The sequence below is a fragment of the Ranitomeya imitator genome, chromosome 1, assembly GCF_032444005.1.
Source record: "Ranitomeya imitator isolate aRanImi1 chromosome 1, aRanImi1.pri, whole genome shotgun sequence".
NCBI classification, from domain to species: Eukaryota; Metazoa; Chordata; class Amphibia; order Anura; family Dendrobatidae; genus Ranitomeya; species Ranitomeya imitator.
The window spans coordinates 776,315,970-776,338,475 of NC_091282.1; positions in this window are offsets into that span (position 1 = coordinate 776,315,970).

Below are 22,506 nucleotides of genomic sequence, written 5' to 3' on the forward strand. Positions count from 1 at the left end.
ATCCTTCCAAATCTTCTCCCTCACTTCCTTTTTCAAATGAGCCCTCAGCGGCCCCTCGAAACAAACATAAACCTCACCCCGCGCTTTATCATCTAAGCGAATACCGCCCTCCTTCTCCTTCTCTGTCTGTACTGACACGGAAACGGGCTCCGACGACCTACTTGGCGCCGCTAAGCCACCTAAAGACCCTCCAAGACCTAACTCCGATGCACCCACCCATGCCGCCAACGGTGACGGCACCGACCTAGCGCCCCCCAAACGTGACAGCAACTCCCGAACGCTACCCAATAACTCACCTACCCCGTCACTCCCACACTCCGGCCGAACCCTCGGACGCTCCCCCGCGGCCACGGCCCCACCCCCTTGACTAACCCCAACTAACGGGGAAAACGATAATACTGGCGACAAAACAGACACAGAATTATCCTCACCAAGCTGCAAGGGAGCTGGCGTCCCCCCAGCCGCAGTCGTCCCGCTCATCCAGCTGACGTCCGCCGCCGATCTTCTATGTGGCACGTCCGGAATCAGAGGCCCGGCCTGTGATGATGCCCCGTCCTGGCCTGTTGTCGATAGTCCCGATGCGGCCCTGCCTGGAGGCACCTGGGGCCCACCGCTGTAGCTGGCGGCAGCCGGCCCTCTGCCGGGACTCCTTCCATATCCAGCTGACCGCGTAGGGGAAGGTCCGGGGTCCCTGGTTGGGCACGGCAGTACCGCAAGTCCGGCGGCACTGCCTGCCGCTGCAGCCACAGGAGCTCTCCCCCGTTGTCCGGCGGCAGGCGGCCCTCTGCCGGGACTCCTACCATAACCCGCTGACCGCGTAGGGGAAGGTCCGGGATCCTTGGTTGGGCACGGCAGTACCGCAGGTCCGGCGGCGCTGCCTGCCGCTGCAGCCGCAGGAGCTCTCCCACGTTGTCCGGGACGAGCCGGTGAAGCAGGCCGCCGGGCAGCGCCATTACCGTGGCGCCCCGCTGTGACGTCAGCGGAAGTAGAAGAAGATCCGGCGCGTGGAGGCCCCGCCCCCCGCAGCGATGGAGGAGAAGGCCTATCCACCGCCGCAGGCCCCAACGCGGCAGATGGATTCCTCCCGGACCGGGCCCTGCTTGGACGCTTGCTGGCAGGAGCTCAGTCCGGAGGGTCCCTGGAGGGGCTCCGACGCCGTCGCTGAGGCTGGGGCACGTCGGGGGAAAAACGCTCCGGTGGCCTGACTCGCCGGGAGCGCCGCACGCCTGCCGACGCCGCCGGGACATCCCTGCTGCCTCCGCCCAGAATGCCGGTCACCTGGGCTTCCAGCCAGCCAGGAGGCTGGTTCGCGGCCGCCGCACGCAGCCTCTGCAGCACCTGTTCAACGGCCGACATGGTAGGTCCTCACTATTGGCCTCCAGAGCGGGAACTGGCCAACCCCACCCCCTACCTAGCCCTATAAACCCCCCCTAATGCATACTATCCCCCTCCCCTAAATATGTTCCCATCCCTTCTATCCTCCCTCTCCAAAACCCCTGTCATGACGGCCTGCACGTACGCCGTCTGGGGGGAGGGGACGGCTCGCTCCGGCCTGCTCTTTACTGCACCTGCTGCTCCCTCTGGTGCCTACATTACTGCACCTGCTGCTCCCTCTGGTGCCCACATTACTGCACCTGCTGCTGCGACTGGTGCCCACATTACTGCACCTGTTAGTGTTTCTGCTGACAACATTACTGAGCCTGCTACTCTATGTGCTCCCCCATTACTGCATCTGCTGGTCCCTCTGGTGCCCACATAACTGCACCTACTGCTCCCTCTGGTGCCCACATTACTACACCTGCCGCCTCTCCTGCCCACATTACTGCTCCGGCAGCAGTAAAATGCCTCATTAGAGCACCCGCATAGTATTAATGCCCCTCAACTAAGGTTTCAATGCCCCCATAAAGAAAAGGCTCCTCCAAAATGGAATCTGTCATCAGGTTTTTGCTACGCAATTTGAGAAAAGCGTGATGTCAGGGCAGAGACCCTGATTTCAGCGCAGTCACTTACTGCTTGTTGCAGTTTTATCAGCAGGTGATTACGACTAGGTGTCTCATGCCTCCTAGTCAACTGCTTTGTGTAACCTGCCCCACTACTGAATGGCAGCTTTCTGCCTATGCACAGTGTACACAGAAAGTTCCAAATTAGTGGTGTGGGCGGAGCTATACAGAGCTCAGCATTCAGACTTGAAACTTTGGGCTTTTTGTTTGTTTTGCTATTTCTAGTCAGTCTTTGGTCACAGTGAGTGAATTGTATTTTTGTAATTTAATAAAGATTGTGTTTTTATCTCTAATTAGTGATATTCTTATTGGAAGGATAATAGTTATTTTTTCCAGTGGGTTTCTCATTAAATGTCGCCTTATTTTGTAAGTTGTCCAGAAAAAAACAGAGATTTCTGGTCCCGGGTTCTGTCTTTACCTCGCAGGCACGTTCCCAGTTCTCGTCATTTGTAATGCATACTGTATTAAAAAAGCAAAGGCATCCATGAAAAGCAGAGCAGAAACGGATGCAGACTTTAAGTTCATTTTGCATCCAATTTTGCTCCATTTGCAATCAATGAAAAACTGAACTAACAGCTGGACTGTGTGAACAGAGCCCGAGGCAGAGCTGCAGCCGAAGGGTTTCTTTTCTATATTTTGTATGATTTGGTTATTTTATAAAGACATTAAACTTAATTAGACAGATGATAAGTTATAACCTGTATCTGTCAATTGTAATGCCCATGTCTTGTAATTTGCACTCAATTGTGTGTATCCCTTTAAAGACTGAGTGATTCTGGATAATAGAAGATGGTGTATTTAAGTGCAGGTGGGTTGCAGTGCAGAGAGTGTAAGCTGAGCAGGTGCAATACGCTGCAATTACCCTCTCGTTTCCTGAAAACATTGATTTTGCTTTATATTTTGCGCAAAATAAATCTGAGCCTCGATTGTTAAAGTCTGAGAGACGACCCGAGCGCCCAGGTCCTGGCATCCTCTAGTATAGGAAAGCAATAGTTGAGAGTCAGCAAGCAGAGATTATGTAAATCAGGCCCAGAGTTCACCATTTCTGCGTGTTTTAAGCCATTTTTCATTTTTTTGCCTTTTCATCACAAAATTCTTCAAAACGACCCAAGTGAATTTTGCGCTAAATGCCCTTTATTTATGTCTTTACTTATTTTTGCACCTTTGTATAACAGAAAGTCTCAGGAACAATTATAATATCGCTCTCAACTTTAACATTTGTGCGAAAGTTTGACATGCAAAATAATCCAGAAGGTGGAGGAGACGGGAGGAGTACATTTTTGCAACAATTTTGCTACTTTAGGAAGTCAAACATATAGGTTGCAAAAAACTTTCCCACAATGGCGAACAGAGAGAAGAACAAATAAGTAGGGTAAAATAAACTCAAAATAGGGGCAACTTAGAGGAATTTGGCACAAGACAAAAAAAAAGCGCAAGTGCAATAATGAATGAAGCCCCAATTATCTTCAGGGGGAGGTTTCCTTGCACAGCGCCCCGTAGCTGCACGCCATTATAATATAGGGTGACTTTCCTGCTCCAGGACGCTTTCCCCGTCCTCTGCTCAGTTCTGTATAACGTTACAATGTATCAGCGTCGCCCCGCACGTTCTGCGTCACACGCCGAGTTACTCTCATACTTTCTGTGGACTTTCTGTGACCTCCTTCCTGCAGGATCTCATCCATTTATAACCGGCTGCTCTTTATTTGTTGCTATAAATGAATAGAAAATGAGAGAATGTTATTACTAGAATTATTTATCGTGCACTATGAATAAAATATTCGCCGTCGCCATGTTTGCTGCCGCTCTGATAATAGGAGCAAAGTGCAACAAGTCTATTGGGGGGGAGAATGAAGAGAAAAGCTCCGAGCAATGGACAAATCTCGTGGAGATACAATCTTGGCTAGTCGATGGAGCCCTTGTTATAGCACTTAACCTCTTCAAGGTCAAGGTCATCGCTGCTCCAGGGCTGTGGACATTGCGCCATGTTATCCAGCCTGTATCCCTTTAGTCATCACATGTTTACACCAGGAAAAAAAGAGTCTTTGTTTCTTGTTTTCTATTATTATAAATTTTGCAAAACTCTAACATTTGTAAATAAAAAAGTTTCAAAAATCTCCTTTATTTTTGTCTATTTCTCTCATATTCAGAATGTCAGGGGCGGACATATCATTGGTGCAACCTGTGCAGCCGCCCCCGGGCCCAGGAGGTAAGGGGGCCCATTTGTACATCCAAGGCAGGTGCAATTTAGCATTTTTAGGATCTATTGGGCTACAAAGGGCCCATATTCCGTTCTTGCACAGGGGCCCTTTTCTGTCTGTGTCCGCCTGTACAGAATATGTCTCTGAATTTATGGAATCACCCATGTGTCTAAATCGTTGAAAAGTTGGAATTTTCTGTAGATCTTATGTCTGATTCATCAAGTAATTTCCGGCATGATACTACACAAAATATCACAATTTTTTGCAGCACTTATGGTTGCAGAAAAATGCAGCAACTTTTGGCCAGTACTTTTTGACAAGTCAGGAGCGAGGGTGATCCTAGAAATTCATGATAATTTACAAATTTACATCATAAAGGTGGTGTAAATCCCAAGAGACAAGTCAGCCAGCCTCTGACGGCCAAAGTCAGTGAAAGGCGAGCACGCCTCTGATGAATTTGGCACATTATACCCTATCACACACATATAATCACCAGTCTTCATGAATCGGGGTCCATGTGTTATTAAGATTCTTTGATCATTGGCCCGAACCCAAATTCACCTTCACCTTACAACATGGCGCCTCGTGATTCTTCTGCTGCCAACTTGCTATAGCTTTGTCATTGCGCTCCAGCATCATTTACCTCTCCCAGTTATACCTTTTCTTGTACAAAGACTTTAGTAATTGCCATGATGACCACTTATTCCAAGTTCTGAGAACTCTTCTATGACCCAAAACTGCTGTATATTCGGGTTATGTACTCAGGGTAAAACCAACTGGTGCAAGGCCCTGCAGCCGCAGAATATGGCGTCACAAGCCAAAGTCTATAGGAGAAAAGCACAGTTTGCCAAGTTTCATTCCTTGGAGAACCATTTTTAGACAATCTGCAATATTTTTTTTTTAGTTATGTGCTTCCCGGATCCTTAGTTGTAGACTTTGCTACTTCTGTCCAAACATTTTACAGATTTTGCTCTCTACAAATCCCTCTCCCAGCTTTATCCATTACCTTCCTTCCCTCTCAGGTCTCTTCCAGTACTTTCCAATGCTGGTAATGTTTTCCAGCCATAATCTTTATCTGTTCTGCAGGTTTGGAGATATCATCCTCAAATGAGACAATTTAAGAATATCTACTTGCTTGATTGAGGTCTGAACTTCTTTTCTGACCCAGAGTCCCAGTCTATCCATGGATATTTTCAGGGTAAAACCAACTAGTGCAAAGTCCTGCAGCCACAAGAAGCTGGAAACCCCAAGCAAAAGAAGAAGAAATCAGTTTCCAGGAGAAAAGCAGAATTTTCTGGGTTTCTTTCCCTGGAGGAGCCTCTTTGGACCAGTCTTAGTTTTAGTTTTGGGTTACAGGATCTTTAATTAGATACTTTGTTGCTTCAGTCCAAGTGTTTTACATGTTTGGCGCCGTTCTAATTCTTCCTCTTCCAGTTTTGCACATTTATTATCCCTCCTTTCCCCCTCAGGTCCCTTTCTGTACTTTCCAATTTGATTATGTTTTCTAGCTGTAATCTCTGTATCTGCCGCAGTATTTGGGATTTTTCTGAAGTGTCCCATTTGGCCCGTGTACTTTTTATTCACAAGGACGCCGTCCAAGTCTGCGAGCTTTAATGCCTGTTTGAGCCGATTAAATGAAGCTTTTCAGAAATTCTGCGGTTTTTTGTTGCTCCCCTGCAAAACATCTTATTAAAAGTCAAACGCTATAAGGCAGTGATGGGCATTGCCCCCGCGCCCCGACCCTCACTTGCACAGAACGGCCACTTCAGGACGCCCGCCGCCATTACATTTACTCCTTTCCAACATCTGAGTGAAATCGTTTTCCTTTAATGATAACGACCTGCAGGTCTGGCCGGATCGGCGCGTTCCTATCTGGACGGTTAAATGACCCCAGATGAGCGCTCTGCCGAGATTTCCTGCCTCTGCATTAATAAGTCATTTTCTGCAAACTGTTTTATTCTCTGAGACCTATAACTAATCTCTAAGCTTTTGTTTCCAGGTCTGTCCACCTAGTGACTGTACACATAGATAGAGGAAGCTCAGCCTGAGCAGCAGAGTGTTTAAGAATAAAGAAAGTGCTGTTCTCTTTGGAGATTACAGATAGCAGGACTCCCCGCAGCACAGAGTATTTCAGCATAGAAGGAGCTGTTCTCTTTGGAGACTGCAGACAGCAGGACTCCCCGCAGCACAGGGTATTTCAGCATAGAAAGAGCTGTTCTCTTGGGAGACTGCAGACAGCAGGACTCCCCGCAGCACAGAGTATTTCAGCATAGGATGGAACTGATCTTTTGGGAGATCCCAGATACAATAACACAGCATGGCCGAAACAGCACAGAGTATTTCAGGATAGAAGTGAACTGAACTTTTGGCAGCTCAGGCCGGTTTCACACTTCAGTGGCTCCGGTATGTGAGGTGACAGTTTCCTCATGTACCGGAGACACTGACTCACGTAGACACATTAAAATCAATGTGTCCCTGCACATGTCAGCGTGTTTTCACGGACCGTGTGTCCGTTTGGAAAACACGGAGACATGTCAGTGTTCGTGGGAGCGCACGGATTACACGAACCCATTAAAGTCAATGGGTCTGTGTAAAACACACGTCCGTGTGCAGTCCGTGTGCCGTGCAGGAGACAGCGCTACAGTAAGCGCTGTCTCCCCCACGTGGTGCTGAAGCCGATTACAGTCATGAATATGCGGCTCCACCTCCCATAGGGGTGGAGCCGCATATTCATTTCTGTAATGGGCGGCCCCACGTGACCGCTCATACAGTAGAAGGTGCGGCCAGGACAGGAAGCAGCGCCAGCGAGGGAGCCGGGTGAGTATTTTATTAACAGCACATGGATCTTTATTTTAAACACGAGAAACAAAAAAAAAGGATTATTCATATCTTCTCTACAGCAAACGCTGCTGCAGAGAAGATATGAATGGCGGCTTCAGCACCAGATGCAGAGGACAGCGCTTATCTCTAGCGCTGTCTCCTGCACGGTGCGTGTGGTACCCAGTCGACACACGTGTGCCGCACGTGTGCCACACTGATGTGCCACAGAAACGCACGGGCACACGGACACGGATAATTCCGGTACCGATTTTTCCGGTACCGGAATTATCTGGACGTGTGGGACTGGCCTTACAGAGAGCAGAAGCCACAGCAGCGCAGAGTATTTCAGCAGTGTAGTGTGTTGCCCTAATGAGGGGCAGTAACAGGCGAATCTCAGTCCTGAAGCTTTGGGCTGCAGATTTTCTTGTATCAGTCACTACGACACGTTGTGGCCCCTGCATCGTCGGTGGTTCAGCCAATGACTTTAGTCCAAATTACCGTATATGTAATTTAGGGTAGGGTCATATCTTGCACTTCTCACTGTGATTTCCAAGATTATGGCAAAAAATTTGCTTCAATTTCTGAGATTGCAACATACGACCCCCCCATGTAGCTCTTGTGTAAGTGACCCGATGACCTCTACCCCGGCGGTGACCTGGAGCCGTCCCCCTTGTTCCTGCTCTTTTCTCGTCCTTCCCTCGTCTTCATGACTTACAGGCTGCAGGAGGATGGATTTTTCATGCATTAGGGATTTTAGTAAGTTCTCATCATTTTGATGTCTCTGAGCCAATTCTGCATCTATTTAAAGGGAAATCACCTGCTCATTAGGCTCCATTCCTCATATTAGTGATCAGCACGGAGCCGCGGGCCCCATGGCTACCAGGATGCATCATTAATTTACGTGGAAAGTAATTGACTCGTGTTTAACTTTACGACTTCTCATTTATATCGCTAATGATCTTGAAAGTCTAGAGCCGAGCAGCCTTCCCTGAGTCCTGCTAATTAAATGTCCGGAGACGAGCGCCATTTCTAGGGATTAGGCCAATGACAGAAGCGATGAGATCGGATCGGACGTGGCCACTTGCTGGGGCTAATTCCTTACTGAGTCTGATATTGTTAGCGCACCTGCGGTTCAGTTATAGATCGCACATGGAATGGTGGTAGATGGCGGCACAACCACAGAGGACACGTAATTGGGGTCTGACATCATCACCTTCTTGTTACTAGAATTAGTAACAATGTATCTAAGGAAGGAAGAATCGGCGGTAATGGGCATCGCGTGTCCCTATATACAGTGCCTACAGGTAGTATTCAACCCCCTGCAGATTTAACAAGTTTAATAAGATGCAAATAAGTTAGAGCCTTCAAACTTCAAACAAGAGCAGGATTTATTAACAGATGCATAAATCCTACAAACAAAAAGTTTTGTTGCTCAGTTAAATTTTTATAAATTTTAAACATAAAAGTGTGGGTCAATTATTATTCAACCCCTAGGTTTAATATTTTGTGGAATAACCTTTGTTTGCAATTACAGCTAATAATCGTCTTTTATAAGACCTGATCAGGCCGGCACAGGTCTCTGGAGTTATCTTGGCCCACTCCTCCATGCAGATCTTCTCCAAGTTATCTAGGTTCTTTGGGTGTCTCATGTGGACTTTAATCTTGAGCTCCTTCCACAAGTTTTCAATTGGGTTAAGGTCAGGAGACTGACTAGGCCACTGCAACACCTTGATTTTTTGCCTCTTGAACCAGGCCTTGGTTTTCTTGGCTGTGTGCTTTGAGTCGTTGTCTTGTTGGAAGATGAAATGACGACCCTTCTTAAGATCCTTGATGGAGGAGCGGAGGTTCTTGGCCAAAATCTCCAGGTAGGCCATGCTATCCATCTTCCCATGGATGCGGACCAGATGGCCAGGCCCCTTGGCTGAGAAACAGCCCCACAGCATGATGCTGCCACCACCATGCTTGACTGTAGGGATGGTATTCTTGGGGTCGTATGCAGTGCCATCCAGTCTCCAAACGTCACGTGTGTGGTTGGCACCAAAGATCTCGATCTTGGTCTCATCAGACCAGAGAACCTTGAACCAGTCAGTCTCAGAGTCCTCCAAGTGATCATGAGCAAACTGTAGACGAGCCTTGACATGACGCTTTGAAAGTAAAGGTACCTTACGGGCTCGTCTGGAACGGAGACCATTGCGGTGGAGTACGTTACTTATTGTATTGACTGAAACCAATGTCCCCACTGCCATGAGATCTTCCCGGAGCTCCTTCCTTGTTGTCCTTGGGTTAGCCTTGACTCTTCGGACAAGCCTGGCCTCGGCACGGGAGGAAACTTTCAAAGGCTGTCCAGGCCGTGGAAGGCTAACAGTAGTTCCATAAGCCTTCCACTTCCGGATGATGCTCCCAACAGTGGAGACAGGTAGGCCCAACTCCTTGGAAAGGGTTTTGTACCCCTTGCCAGCCTTGTGACCCTCCACGATCTTGTCTCTGATGGCCTTGGAATGCTCCTTTGTCTTTCCCATGTTGACCATGTATGAGTGCTGTTCACAAGTTTGGGGAGTGTCTTAAATAGTCAGAAAAGGCTGGAAAAAGAGATAATTAATCCAAACATGTGAAGCTCATTGTTCTTTGTGCCTGAACTACTTCTTAATACTTTAGGGGAACCAAACAGAATTCTGGTGGGTTGAGGGGTTGAATAATAAATGACCCTCTGAAAAGACTTTTCACAATTTAAAAAAAAAAATAAACAAAGAAATAACATTCTTTTTTGCTGCAGTGCATTTCACACTTCCAGGCTGATCTACAGTCCAAATGTCACAATGCCAAGTTAATTCCAAATGTGTAAACCTGCTAAATCTGCAGGGGGTTGAATACTACTTGTAGGCACTGTATGTGAGGGCTGAGGGTTTGTTACATTATGTCAGTACAGATAATTATGTGACCTGAACACATCAGCATAACTTCTTTTGTCCTGATCTCCAAGACTGATGGTTCAGATAAACTGTATCTAGCTGGGTGATCTGAAAAGTGAATGTTTCCATTCAAGGACAGCAATCAAAGATCTGTAGATAGTGAGAAACCGAGAGCCAGTGATGCCGAGGAGGTGTCAGGGTGGATTTGTCACATCCATCTTATCTTACGTGAGTTTTGTACCTATAACTCTGCGGTAAAGTGCGGCGACTCAATTTGACGCATCATTTCAGTAGGAAGTTTAGCAGGAAACTAAATTGCATGGAAATGGGTTTTTTACCTTTGCATAATCATCACCCAGTTTGTAAAAAAGCGCCAGAAGGGGAGAAAGTCTCAAAAATGCAAATAAAAAGAGTTTAAATTGTGAAGAGGCTGAGACCTGAGCAAGAAAATCGAAAAAAAAAAAAAAAAAAATTTTTTACATCTTGGAATAGACGGGGTATTATTTCCCCAAAGCCAATTAGTATCCAGATTATTGTACATTAGTAACGCTGCGCCATTACCTGTGATGATCAGACTTCTGTACCACCACGTCCCGAGTTGTGGGATTGGGATTCGATCCATCCATCTGGCGGCGGACAACAAGTCGCAGAATCAAAGACTCCTCATCTCAGAGCAAAGAAGATTAGTAACTCCGAGATCTCTGTAACAAAGTGTCCATGGTGTATCGCCTCTACGTCATCTGTCGCCATGGCGTCCCGGGCTGATTTGCGGCCGGCATTTTTGCATCTGTTCTCCATATAGTTCTTGTGATAACGACAACAATAAAGGAGATGACAGATTCAACCTTTGGAGGCGCATTTATGAAGGATTAATAGCATCTAAGTAATGGAAAAAGAGAAGATGGAGGTGAGCGCCAGATGTAACGAGCTGCTGCTCCGTCCAGGGATTAGGGTTATGATTGTGCAGCTCATGATTAAGTAACACCGCCAGACTGTACACACACGTGCCCCATGCCGCTGCTCATCCCTCTCACCTTGTACATATGGAAACTTTACATTACTCTGCTGCATGAAAGAAATTTACCCGTAAACTGGGAGCAGAATCCATTGTAATTCTACAACCTACCATCAGTATCTGGTGACCGCCCGTCACCTCCATCATCCGTATCTGCTAACCAACCATCACCTCCATCATTAGTTTCTGCTGACCACCCATTACCTCCATCATCAGTGTCTGGTGACTGCAGTGCACGTCACCTCCATCATCAGTATCTGGTGAGTGCTCATCACTTCTTCTGGATACACTTGTCACACAGTACAAGCGAACAGTAGATGGTGTAGATCTCGTTCGTCATTTACAGTTCTAAGTTGATAGCACTGCTGGACATCTGATTGAAGGGAAGCAACATACATTACATTACTAATCCTGAGTTACATCCTGTATTATACTCCAGAGCTGCACTCACTGTTCTGCTGGTGCAGTTAGTGTGTACATACATTACTGATCCTGAGTTACATCCTGTGTTATACTCCAGAGCTGCACTCACTAGTCTGCTGGTGCAGTCACTGTGTACATACATTACATTACTAATCCTGAGTTACCTCCTGTATTATACCCCAGAGCTGCACTCACTATTCTGCTGGTACAGTCACTGTGTACATACATTACATTACTGATCCTGAGTTACATCCTGTATTACACCCCAGAGCTGCACTCACTATTCTGCTGGTGCAGTCACTGTGTACATACATTACTGTTATGTTGCTAATGACAGGTGTTATGAAGGCAATCCAGAAACACAGTGTGCTTAGCGATCAGAGCGCACACAGTGATCTGACAAATACCCAAAAATACAAGGACGAGCTCTGAGACGTGGAAACTCTGTAGACTGCACACCTGATCCTATCCTAAACACAACTAAAAGCGGCTGTGGATTGCGCCTAACAACTACCTAGGCAACTCGGCACAGCCTAAGAAACTAGCTAGCCTGAAGATAGAAAAATAGGCCTGACTTGCCCCAGAGAAATTCCCCAAAGGAAAAGGCAGCCCCCCACATATAATGACTGTGAGTAAGATGAAAAGACAAAACGTAGGAATGAAATAGATTCAGCAAAGTGGGGCCCGATATTCTAGGACAGAGCGAGGACAGTAAAGCGAACTTTGCAGTCTACAAAAAACCCTAAAGCAAAACCACGCAAAGGGGGCAAAAAAAAACCACCGTGCCGAACTAACGGCACGGCGGTACACCCTTTGCGTCTCAGAGCTTCCAGCAAAACAAAAGACAAGCTGGACAGAAAAAAAGCAACAAAAAAGCAAAAGGCACTTAGCTATACAGAGCAGCAGGTCACAGGAACAATCAGGAGAAGCTCAGATCCAACACTGAAACATTGACAAGGAGCAAGGATAGCAGCATCAGGCGGAGTTAAGTAATGAAGCAGTCAACGAGCTCACCAGAACACCTGAGGGAGGAAGCTCAGAAGCTGCAGTACCACTTGTGACCACAGGAGTGAATTCAGCCACAGAATTCACAACAGTACCCCCCCCCTTGAGGAGGGGTCACCGAACCCTCACCAGAGCCCCCAGGCCGACCAGGATGAGCCGCATGAAAGGCACGAACAAGATCGGAAGCATGAACATCAGAGGCAAAAACCCAGGAATTATCTTCCTGAGCATAACCCTTCCATTTAACCAGATACTGGAGTTTCCGTCTAGAAACACGAGAATCCAAAATCTTCTCCACAATATACTCCAATTCCCCCTCCACCAAAACCGGGGCAGGAGGCTCAACAGATGGAACCATAGGTGCCACGTATCTCCGCAACAACGACCTATGGAATACATTATGTATGGAAAAGGAGTCTGGGAGGGTCAAACGAAAAGACACAGGATTGAGAACCTCAGAAATCCTATACGGACCAATAAAACGAGGTTTAAATTTAGGAGAGGAAACCTTCATAGGAATATGACGAGAAGATAACCAAACCAGATCCCCAACACGAAGTCGGGGACCCACACGGCGTCTGCGATTAGCGAAAAGTTGAGCTTTCTCCTGGGACAAGATCAAATTGTCCACTACCTGAGTCCAGATCTGCTGCAGCCTATCCACCACAGAATCCACACCAGGACAGTCCGAAGACTCAACCTGTCCTGAAGAGAAACGAGGATGGAACCCAAAATTGCAAAAAAATGGAGAAACCAAGGTAGCCGAGCTGGCCCGATTATTAAGGGCGAACTCAGCCAACGGCAAAAAGGACACCCAATCATCCTGGTCTGCAGAAACAAAACATCTCAGATATGTTTCCAAGGTCTGATTGGTTCGTTCGGTCTGGCCATTAGTCTGAGGATGGAAAGCCGAGGAAAAGGATAGGTCAATGCCCATCCTACCACAAAAGGCTCGCCAAAACCTTGAAACAAACTGGGAACCTCTGTCAGAAACAATATTCTCAGGAATGCCATGCAACCGAACCACAAGCTGAAAGAACAAAGGTACCAAATCAGAGGAGGAAGGCAATTTAGCCAAGGGCACCAGATGGACCATTTTAGAAAAGCGATCACAGACCACCCAAATGACTGACATCTTTTGAGAAACGGGAAGGTCAGAAATGAAATCCATCGAAATATGTGTCCAAGGCCTTTTTGGGACCGGCAAGGGCAAAAGCAACCCACTGGCACGAGAACAGCAGGGCTTAGCCCTAGCACAAATCCCACAGGACTGCACAAAAGTACGTACATCCCGTGACAGAGATGGCCACCAGAAGGATCTAGCCACTAACTCTCTGGTACCAAAGATTCCAGGATGACCAGCCAACACCGAACAATGAAGTTCAGAGATAAGTTTATTAGTCCACCTATCAGGGACGAACAGTTTCTCTGCTGGACAACGATCAGGTTTATTCGCCTGAAATTTTTGCAGCACCCGCCGCAAATCAGGGGAGATGGCAGACACAATGACTCCTTCCTTGAGGATACCCGCTGGCTCAGATAAACCCGGAGAGTCGGGCACAAAACTCCTAGACAGAGCATCCGCCTTCACATTTTTAGAGCCCGGAAGGTACGAAATCACAAAGTCAAAGCGGGCAAAAAATAACGACCAACGGGCCTGTCTAGGATTCAAGCGCTTGGCAGACTCGAGATAAGTCAAGTTCTTATGATCAGTCAATACCACCACGCGATGCTTAGCTCCTTCAAGCCAATGACGCCACTCCTCGAATGCCCACTTCATGGCCAGCAACTCTCGATTGCCCACATCATAATTACGCTCAGCGGGCGAAAACTTCCTGGAAAAGAAAGCACATGGTTTCATCACTGAGCAATCAGAACCTCTCTGTGACAAAACCGCCCCTGCTCCAATCTCAGAAGCATCAACCTCGACCTGGAACGGAAGAGAAACATCTGGCTGACACAACACAGGGGCAGAACAAAAACGACGCTTCAACTCCTGAAAAGCTTCCACAGCAGCAGAAGACCAATTAACCAAATCAGCACCCTTCTTGGTCAAATCGGTCAATGGTTTGGCAATGCTAGAAAAATTACAGATGAAGCGACGATAAAAATTAGCAAAGCCCAGGAACTTTTGCAGACTTTTCAGAGATGTCGGCTGAATCCAATCCTGGATGGCTTGGACCTTAACTGGATCCATCTCGATAGTAGAAGGGGTAAAGATGAACCCCAAAAATGAAACTTTCTGCACACCGAAGAGACACTTTGATCCCTTCACAAACAAAGAGTTAGCACGCAGGACCTGAAAAACCATTCTGACCTGCTTCACATGAGACTCCCAATCATCTGAGAAGATCAAAATGTCATCCAAATAAACAATCAGGAATTTATCCAGATACTCACAGAAGATGTCATGCATAAAAGACTGAAACACAGATGGAGCATTGGCAAGTCCGAACGGCATCACTAGATACTCAAAATGACCCTCGGGCGTATTGAATGCAGTTTTCCATTCATCTCCTTGCCTGATTCTCACCAGATTATACGCACCACGAAGATCTATCTTAGTGAACCAACTAGCCCCCTTAATCCGAGCAAACAAGTCAGATAACAATGGCAAGGGATACTGAAATTTAACAGTGATCTTATTAAGAAGGCGGTAATCAATACACGGTCTCAGCGAACCATCCTTCTTGGCTACAAAGAAGAACCTTGCTCCCAGTGGTGATGACGATGGGCGAATATGTCCCTTCTCCAGGGATTCCTTCACATAACTGCGCATAGCGGCGTGTTCGGGCACGGATAAATTAAATAATCGACCTTTAGGGAATTTACTACCAGGAATCAAATTGATAGCACAATCACAATCCCTATGCGGAGGTAGAGCATCGGACTTGGGCTCTTCAAATACATCCTGATAATCAGACAAGAATTCTGGGACCTCAGAAGGGGTGGATGACGAAATCGACAAAAATGGAACATCACCATGTACCCCCTGACAACCCCAGCTGGATACCGACATGGAATTCAAATCCAATACTGGATTATGGGTTTGTAGCCATGGCAACCCCAACACGACCACATCATGCAGATTATGCAACACCAGAAAGCGAATAACTTCCTGATGTGCAGGAGCCATGCACATGGTCAGCTGGGCCCAGTATTGAGGTTTATTCTTGGCCAAAGGTGTAGCATCAATTCCTCTCAATGGAATAGGACACCGCAAAGGCTCCAAGAAAAACCCACAACGTTTAGCATAATCCAAATCCATCAGATTCAGGGCAGCGCCCGAATCCACAAACGCCATGACAGAAAACGACGACAAAGAGCATATCAAGGTAATGGACAGAAGGAATTTGGACTGTACAGTACCAATGACGGCAGACCTAGCGGACCGCTTAGTGCGCTTAGGACAATCAGAAATAGCATGAGTGGAATCACCACAGTAGAAACACAGACCATTCAGACGTCTGTATTCCTGCCGTTCAACTCTAGTCATAGTCCTATCGCACTGCATAGGCTCAGGTTTAACCTCAGGCAGTACCGCCAAATGGTGCACAGATTTACGCTCGCGCAAGCGTCGACCGATCTGAATGGCCAAAGACAAAGACTCATTCAAACCAGCAGGCATAGGAAATCCCACCATGACATCCTTAAGAGCCTCAGAGAGACCCTTTCTGAACAAAGCTGCCAGCGCAGATTCATTCCACTGAGTGAGTACTGACCATTTCCTAAATTTCTGACAATATACTTCTATATCATCCTGACCCTGGCACAAAGCCAGCAAATTTTTCTCAGCCTGATCCACTGAATTAGGCTCATCGTACAGCAATCCGAGCGCCAGGAAAAACGCATCGACACTACTCAATGCAGGGTCTCCTGGCGCAAGAGAAAATGCCCAGTCTTGAGGGTCGCCGCGCAAAAAAGAAATAATAATCAAAACCTGTTGAATAGGATTACCAGAAGAATGAGGTTTCAAGGCCAGAAATAGCTTACAATTATTTTTGAAACTTAGAAACTTAGTTCTATCTCCAAAAAACAAATCAGGAATAGGAATTCTTGGTTCTAACATAGATTTCTGATCAATAGTATCTTGAATTTTTTGTACATTTATAACGAGATTATCCATTGAAGAGCACAGACCCTGAATATCCATGTCCACACCTGTGTCCAGAATCACCCAAATGTCTAGGGGAAAAAAAAAAAAGTGAACACAGAGCAGAAAAAAAAAAAAAAAAAAAAATGATGTCAGAACTTTTTCTTTCCCTCTATTGAGAAACATTAGTTTGGCTCCTTGTACTGTTATGTTGCTAATGACAGGTGTTATGAAGGCAATCCAGAAACACAGTGTGCTTAGCGATCAGAGCGCACACAGTGATCTGAGAAATACCCAAAAATACAAGGACGAGCTCTGAGACGTGGAAACTCTGTAGACTGCACACCTGATCCTATCCTAAACACAACTAAAAGCGGCTGTGGATTGCGCCTAACAACTACCTAGGCAACTCGGCACAGCCTAAGAAACTAGCTAGCCTGAAGATAGAAAAATAGGCCTGACTTGCCCCAGAGAAATTCCCCAAAGGAAAAGGCAGCCCCCCACATATAATGACTGTGAGTAAGATGAAAAGACAAAACGTAGGAATGAAATAGATTCAGCAAAGTGGGGCCCGATATTCTAGGACAGAGCGAGGACAGTAAAGCGAACTTTGCAGTCTACAAAAAACCCTAAAGCAAAACCACGCAAAGGGGGCAAAAAAAACCCACCGTGCCGAACTAACGGCACGGCGGTACACCCTTTGCGTCTCAGAGCTTCCAGCAAAACAAAAGACAAGCTGGACAGAAAAAAAGCAACAAAAAAGCAAAAGGCACTTAGCTATACAGAGCAGCAGGTCACAGGAACAATCAGGAGAAGCTCAGATCCAACACTGAAACATTGACAAGGAGCAAGGATAGCAGCATCAGGCGGAGTTAAGTAATGAAGCAGTCAACGAGCTCACCAGAATACCTGAGGGAGGAAGCTCAGAAGCTGCAGTACCACTTGTGACCACAGGAGTGAATTCAGCCACAGAATTCACAACACATTACATTACTGATCCTGAGTTACATCCTATATTACACCCCAGAGCTGCACTCACTATTCTGCTGGTGCAGTCACTGTGTACATACATTACATTACTGATCCTGAGTTACATCCTGTATTACACCCCAGAGCTGCACTCACTATTCTGCTGGTGCAGTCACTGTGTACATACATTACATTACTGATCCTGAGTTACATCCTGTATTATACTCCAGAGCTGCACTCACTGTTCTTATGGTACAGTCACTGTGTACATACATTACATTACTAATCCTGAGTTACATCCTGTATTATACTCCAGAGCTGCACTCACTGTTCTGCTGGTGCAGTTATTGTGTACATACATTACTGATCCTGAGTTACATCCTGTGTTATACTCCAGAGCTGCACTCACTGTTCTGCTGGTGCAGTCACTGTGTACATACATTACATTACTAATCCTGAGTTACCTCCTGTATTATACCCCAGAGCTGCACTCACTATTCTGCTGGTGCAGTCACTGTGTACATACATTGCATTACTGATCCTGAGTTACATCCTATATTACACCCCAGAGCTGCACTCACTATTCTGCTGGTACAGTCACTGTGTACATACATTACATTACTAATCCTGAGTTACATCCTGTATTATACTCCAGAGCTGCACTCGCTGTTCTGCTGGTGCAGTTATTGTGTACATACATTACTGATCCTGAGTTACATCCTGTGTTATACTCCAGAGCTGCACTCACTATTCTGCTGGTGCAGTCACTGTGTACATACATTACATTACTAATCCTGAGTTACCTCCTGTATTATACCCCAGAGCTGCGCTCACTATTCTGCTGGTGCAGTCACTGTGTACATACATTGCATTACTGATCCTGAGTTACATCCTATATTACACCCCAGAGCTGCACTCACTATTCTGCTGGTGCAGTCACTGTGTACATACATTACATTACTGATCCTGAGTTACATCCTGTATTACACCCCAGAGCTGCACTCACTATTCTGCTGGTGCAGTCACTGTGTACATACATTACATTACTGATCCTGAGTTACATCCTGTATTACACTCCAGAGCTGCACTCACTATTCTGCTGGTACAGTCACTGTGTACATACATTAAATTACTGATCCTGAGTTACATCCTGTATTACACCCCAGAGCTGCACTCACTATTCTGCTGGTGCAGTCACTGTGTACATACATTACATTACTAATCCTGAGTTACATCCTTTATTACACCCCAGAGCTGCACTCACTATTCTGCTGGTGCAGTCACTGTGTAGATACATTACATTACTGATCCTGAGTTACATCCTGTATTACACCCCAGAGCTGCACTCACTATTCTGCTGGTGCAGTCACTGTGTACATACATTACATTACTGATCCTGCGTTACATCCTGTATTATACTCCAGAGCTGCACTCACTATTCTGCTGGTGCAGTCACTGTGTACATACATTACAATACTGATCCTGCGTTACATCCTGTATTATACTCCAGAGCTGCACTCACTATTCTGCTGGTGCAGTCACTGTGTACATACATTACTGATCCTGTAGAGATCCTGAGTTATATCCTGTATTACACCCCAGAGCTGCACTCACTATTCTGCTGGTGCAGTCACTATGTACATACATTACATTACTGATCCTGTACTCTTCCTAAGTTATATCTTGTGTGATACTCCAGAGCTGCACTCACTATTCTGCTATTCTAGTGTTTTATACCATTCCACCCGTAGATGCCCGGGCACTTCCATCCTCTATAATCTGCTGCTCTTGTGTTTGTTTCGCAGTTACATAATTACAACCACTTTCTCAATATCAGTAGAACATTTATTATGGGACGGATTTCTCGGAGCGGGTAATGGATTCTTTCTTCACTCTGCTGAAAAGCTCCATTTGCTGATTTATAATTTCCCATCTTGCTTATTGTCCATAATTCTTTGTAGGAGGTTTTGCTTTATTTCGGCAGCGGACATGGTTATTATTCTCGATGATTAGGTTCTTTTAATGATATCAATAGTTTCTTTTCATTTTATTATTTATGGTTTAACTTAATTTTTGTCAGAAACTTTACAGGAGATTTTTGCTGCGTTTTGTATAGATAATTTATGAGCAATTTAAAAGGCCTCAGTCACAAGTAGAGACCCCTACATAGTGGGAAGGTTACTCTGGGCCTTCCTTTCTATAAAGAGGTCCAAGCAGACCCCCCTTTCCCACCTTCCCACCACACTGCCATCTTATAATACCCTAAGTGGAGAGTCACTGCAGAGCGCTACTCCTTCAAGCTTGCCTTTTACTTGGATGAGTCCTTAGCTTTAGTTGTCTTTATTTAATATACTATTAGGCTGAAGTCCCACATAACGTATAAAAAAAAAAAAAAAAAAAAAAAAAATCGGTCCGTTTTTCACGGACGAGAATCACATCAATGTTCCCTGAACAGTGATCCTTATGTCTTTACTGGCTATTCTAATTGGGGAACCGCCTCAAAAAAATGACGTGAAGTCCCCCTATAACTAATAGCCAGAAAGGCTATGCAGACAGCTGCGGGCTGATATTCATAACCTAGGAAGGGGCCATGGATATTGACCCCCTGGCTAAAAATACCAGCACCCAGCCACCCCAGAAAAGGCACATCTATAAGATTCGCCAATTCTGGCACTTAGCCTCTCTCATCCCAATGCCGTGTCGTGGTGGCATATGGGGTAATAAGGGCTTAATGTCATCTTGCTATTGCAAGGTGACATTAAGCTGGTTAATAATGGAGAGGTGTGAATCAGACACCTATCCATTATTAATCCAATAGTATGAAAGGGTTAAAAAAGATACACACACCTTAGGAATAAAGTCTTTTCATGAAATAATTGAGCACAAAGGTTTTCCATCTTTATTACACTCCCAATCCAAGAGATGCCCTCATTCTCCTGTAAAAAATCCAAAATAAAAAAGCAACAATATCCCATACCTGTCCCCCGTACAACCGGGAGCTGTGCTATTGCTTCCGCCCTGGCTGTAAACCACTGTGTAATGAATGAAAAGCTGCATGCGCAGTCTCCCCACCTGACCGGACATGAACTCTGTAGCGTGGGAAAGTTTCGGAACTTTTTCCAACGCTGCCAAAATCACCTTAGGTCAGGCTGTGAGTCTTTGCATGCTCAGTGTCATCAGCGGTAGTCACTGAGGCTGTGCAGCGGCCCCACCTGACCTGAGGTGAACTCGGCAGCGTGGGAAAAAGTTCAGAAACTTTCCCACGTTACAGAGTTCTGTCCTGTCAGGCGGGGAGGCTGCGCAGGCAGCTTTTCATTCATTCCTTCGTGGTTTACAGCCCGGCCGGAAGCATTGGTACCGCTCCCGGTTGTAAACTATTTAACCCCTTGAGACGGATTGAATGGGGGGGGACTTGACTGTACGGTGGTATGAGATATTCTTGCTTTTTATTTTGGATTTTTTACAGGAGAATGAGGGCTTCCCTTGGATTGGCAGTGTAATAAAGAAGAAAAACCTGTGTGTTTTTAATTATTTCATAAAATGATTTCATTATAAAAGCCAGAGGTGGTGCAACAAAATACTAGTGATGTTTTGGAGTATTTTTTTTCATGATTCCATATTTTTTTCCTCAGAATTGAGTGATTCCATAATTTTTCCCCTATGTTTGGTTAAAAAAAAAGTAACCATTACTGACTACCACATTTTTGTTCTTGATTTCTTCTAGTGTTTCTTAAAGCCAGAAAGTTGCCATTTGAAATTACTTTAGTTTTGTGCCATGTCTGTGATCTGCTTTTTTTATACAAAATTAAACAACTGAATCAACATCCCCCGAGGCTTGTGATTCCATAATTTTTGCCAGGGGTTGTATGTATGAATATATATATACAGTCATGGCCAAAAGTATTGACACCCCTGCAATTCTGTCAGATAATACTCAGTTTCTTCCTGAAAATGATTGCAAACACAAATTCTTTGGTATTATTATCTTCATTTAATTTGTCTTAAATGGAAAAACACAAAAGAGAATGAAGCAAAAAGCAAAGCATTGATCATTTCACACAAAACTCCAAAAATGGGCCAGACAAACAGATGATGAGAGCTGCCCCATAGATTAACATTGGGCCGAGTGCTATGCGACATATTCTCACATAGCAGTCCTCCGTATTCCTCTCTAGTGTGACTCTGGCGTTAAAGGGATTTCCAGGACTAAGACACTGATGGTCTATACTTAGGCCGGTTTCACACGTCAGTGGCTCCGGTACGTGAGGTGAGTTTCCTCACGTACCGGAGACACTGACTCACGTAGACACATTAAAATCAATGTGTCTCTGCACGTCAGCGTGTTTTCATGGACCGTGTGTCCGTTTGAAAAACACGGAGACATGTCAGTGTTTGTGGGAGCGCATGGATCACACGGACCCATTAAAGTCAATGGGTCCATGTAAAGCACGTACCGCACATGGATGCTGTCCGTGTGCAGTCCGTGTGCCGTGCAGGAGACAGCGCTACTGTAAGCGCTGTCCCCTTTCCAGCGTTCGCTGGAAAGAAGGAATGAATAATCTTTTTTTTTTCTTTTCCCTTAAAAATAATGTTTGTGCGTCCCCTCCCGCCTCCCATCCCCTGTGCCCCCCCCCACCCCCCCGCTTGCCAGGAAATACTCACCGACACCCAGCTCCAGCGATGTCTCCTCTCAGCGGCTGCAGCCTGTGCTGTGTGAGCGGTCACGTGGTCCCGCTCATTAAAGTGAGGAATATGTGCATATTCCTCACTGTAATGAGCGGGACCACGTGACCGCTCACACAGGACCTGCTGCCGGCGCTGAGACATCGCTGGAGCTGGGTGTCGGTGAGTATTTCCTGGCAAGGGGGGGCGCACAGGGGATGGGAGGCGGGAGGGGACGCACAAACTTTATTTTTAAGGTAAAAAAAAAGAAAATTAATTCCTTCTTTCCAGCGAACACTGCTGGGAAGAAGGGATGAATACCGGCTTCAGCACCGCACACAGGGGACAGCGCTTAACTGTCTCCTGCACGGTCCGTGTGGTCCTCAGTCGGCACATGGGCGGCACATGGCTG